The sequence below is a fragment of the Etheostoma spectabile genome, chromosome 9 (assembly GCF_008692095.1).
Source record: "Etheostoma spectabile isolate EspeVRDwgs_2016 chromosome 9, UIUC_Espe_1.0, whole genome shotgun sequence".
NCBI classification, from domain to species: Eukaryota; Metazoa; Chordata; class Actinopteri; order Perciformes; family Percidae; genus Etheostoma; species Etheostoma spectabile.
Genome location: NC_045741.1, coordinates 31,260,171 through 31,263,791, shown reverse-complemented (window position 1 = coordinate 31,263,791; position 3,621 = coordinate 31,260,171). Strand labels below are relative to the sequence as shown.

At 39.0% G+C, this 3,621-nt stretch overlaps 1 long non-coding RNA gene across 2 annotated transcripts in view; it reads left to right on the top strand.

Moving 5' to 3' along the window:
• The window catches only part of LOC116695496 (uncharacterized), a 24,978-nt gene that overhangs the window by 17,813 nt on the left and 3,544 nt on the right, over positions 1–3,621 (top strand). The window contains exons 2-3 of one of the 2 annotated variants that reach the window (XR_004333471.1): positions 1,526–1,530; positions 1,564–1,574. This is a non-coding gene — a long non-coding RNA (uncharacterized LOC116695496). Of the gene's footprint in view, positions 1–1,525; positions 1,531–1,563; positions 1,575–2,086; positions 2,098–3,621 lie in introns of those variants that run through there. The other variant, XR_004333470.1, reaches the window with a different exon arrangement.

The following is a 3,621-nucleotide window of genomic DNA, read 5'->3' as shown; positions in this document are numbered from 1 at the left end:
TTTGTTGGAGAAAGCGCTCCTCTGGACATAACCACACAACATGCATATCACTATGCTGCTCTTGGTGATTTTTTTTCGGAGCAATCAATAGCTGTTTTACATGGACATGGACACTCTGGACTGCAGCCAATTAAAAAACCACAGAGGTACGGGGGGAAAAAAAGCCAGGTGACACTTTGAAGCCACATGCTACTGACAATGACTGGTAGGGCTGGGTTACATAATCAATTCTCCAATTAAAACTCAATCTTTGTTTTAATGGTCTGATATTTATTAATAAAACCTTTGCCTTTTTCACTATGGATGTACTGTGTAACCCACAACAGACATTTTGGGGGTCAGTTCATCTAAAACCTAAAAACAAATGCTTCTTGCTTGTACAATTTACATTTTAAGTTCTCTGAGAATCTCTTTTGAACGGAATCTCCCTAACCTAATTAATATTGAATCAGAAACGGAAACAAATTTGTGAATTAGAATCAAATCAATTTGGGAAATTATTGGTGATACCCAACACTAATGACATGTACAATGTAACTCAGTCAGTGAGACATACTGGGAAAGCAAAGAGAAAACTGTTCCCTAAAGCCATGTTAAGTCAGACATTAGAACTGTGTGGAAGAAATGCAAGCTCCTCCTTCATTTCAATGAGACCACTGCATTTACGCAGCTGAGGTGCTAACAGAGTGGTCTGTGGTTAAAAGAAAATGCAAAAAGTTGAAGATGGCTCAAATTTGAGCACCACATAACAGGAAAGTGGTGGATTACTTTGAAAAAACTAGTGATAATTTCAACAAACGTCAAAATTGCGGTCATGATTTATTCTGTAAGTTGTAAAATTCTATATTCTGTCTCCAAGTATTATAGGAATCTGATGTATAAATGTGTTGGTCGCCTGAATTCTTCTTGTAACTCTGTCATTTCACATTGGATTGACCAGAGGTTCAGTGCTTTGTGATACCAGTCACCCTTATGGGGTTACTGGTATAGCTGTCTCATTTAATTGCTGTCTGTCTTCTGTATCTGTATCTTTTTTGTTGTTTTTATGGACCGTGAGTCTAATAACAAAGGCTATCTATCCATCTATCTGTCTGTCCATCTATCCATCCATCCATCCATCCATCCACCAACCTTTGCAGTTTTTTGGCTCATTAGCCTTCAAACCCTTGGATCTACTAGCCAAACCAACCGTTCTTCATTGTAGCCTACTTCATTGTCTCACTGCAAGAGTCTAAGCCATGCTCTGAAACCAGTTTATGATGAGTTGCATGTTTACGACTGGGTAAACCTATGGGTGATAATCCAAGCAGATGTTTGATGCATATGTGCTGGACGTGTCAATATTAAACGAGTGTACAACACCCCGGATTATGTTCAATTAGAATTGTTTTTGAATTAATTTTATCTCCAATTTCTGTTCACTACACCTCGATTTCCCAGCGTTGACACTTTGACTTGAGTGATCACAATTCTCTGGCTTTTCCAGATATCCATTTTGATGGGTGTTTGCTTGAATGTAATAAAGCATTAGTCAAGCATTCCATCTTAAAGCTTGATTTACAGATATTAAAAAAATCCCAAACATCAACAAGAGTTTTTAATGTGCAATGCCATAATTTAAAAGATTCTTTCTTTCTGATTATTTAAAAATCCGAAATGGCGATATATTGGCCGATACACATTTATTTTTTTAAATCCAGAAATGCTTTACAAAACATAAACAGATTTCCCTGACATTAGTTATTTGTAGTTATTTATGAGTTCTCACAAAATTATATGATAATAATTTATTTGTTTTTATACAGAACAGACTATGCAACACCAACGCTCGGTCGTCGGTCGACGTTTTTATTTTTTAAATATTAATTTATCAGAATAATTTATTTGTCATTATACATAATTCTGATGATAATTCTGATATTTAACAAAAAATCGGCCATTATAAATGCCAATACCAATATATTGGGAAATTCCTAATATCGCCCAATAATATCAGCCTACCGGTATATCGGTCAGGCTCTACTATAGATTGATTGATTGGTTGGTTCAGATATGTTTCGGCAACTTAAACACTAAGGGGAAGGAGTAATGGTTAAGGTTTAAAATAGAACATTAACAGCAGGTCTGAGGTGTGACACAAAACACTGATCTCCTGCACAAAATTCAGAAACACTACACATCCATCCGCCACCATGACCTCTCCAGCCTTACATATAGGACACATGGACATTGGCAATGGATGTGAATTGAACGGTGTGTAAGCACGTCAACCTATAACCAACCAGCTTGATCTAGATGCTGTCTCAGCATAAGCGAAACGAAGTACTGCCAAGAAATGCTGTAAACTGGTCAATGGGAGTTGCACCAGGTGACGCTGATGCTGGTGGTGTGACCATGAATATAGTTTTGACTATATTAAGACACATTGATAGCATAAGTGATCTCATTTACATACCGTTATCAGCATTAGACATTTTCTATCCAGCTTAGACTACAGCCAGCTCTCATTGGTCCAGGTTGGATTTTTTTAACATCTTGATTTCCTCATGCAAGGTAATTATTCCCTAATGTAAACCTGACCTCCGCATGAGAGAATCTGATATTCAGCATATTTGTGCTCTGTGTGTGTCAGTTGTGAGTAGTAATATTTAGAAAATCAAAATGTCAGCACATGTGAGGGACGATGGAAATCACAGAATGAGATGGCCATACGCCTGTCTCCATGGGCAGGGAGGAAGCAGCAGCCCGGCAATGTGTTCCACCACTAATGCGCACAATCTAAGCCCATAACCTGCAACATGACTGACACAACAGGCTCCTGTATAATTCTTCTCACGCAGTCGAAAACACTCCTAATATCCACAGGAATCTGAATGTGTTCATCAGTGGCAATCAGCAGCCCCCTTCACACAACACGCTTGATGATCTGTGCTGATCATATTTTATAGTGCTTCGCAACACCCACATAGTCCATGGATGTGCCATCCCAGGGGGCCACAATAATGAGGTGATAACAACCTACGTGTTTGCAAGAGCTGACGCTGCAGGTAGGCAAAGTCACAGTGGGCTCCACATCACACACACCTGTCTTGGCTATCTGCCCCACCATGACAGAAGCTGTGTTTATCAGCAACAAAATAAGATCTAATGACAAGAGCAGCTGCAGCAGTAAAGCATATTCCAGGGGATTTTTCTGTACTGCTCCTGATTACTGATATAACGCTTTATAAATGCAACCGATGTGAAAACAAATCTTCCATTAGATTTGCATGTCAGTGTGAGACAGAAGGCTTTTGTGGATGTTAAACATGCTCTAGCTTCTGTTGGAATCCATCCAATGAAAGAAAGGAAATAAGACTAAATGGCAGTGCTGTTGTCTGATGCATGTCAGAATCCACGCACCCAGTGATAACTGCCCACTATTCTATATTGACGATTTTTTATTTCTGGCATTGTTCAAGTGCCGCCAGCAAATTCCGCAGAACATTTCGCCAAATGTCTCATTTTGGACGGATGTCCCTCACCTTCCTCTTTCGTTGTGTTGGCTTTCTAAACTCCAGTGGATTTATGAGGACTATGGTTAACTGAGGTTAAATCCAGACAGCTAGCTAGACTATCTGT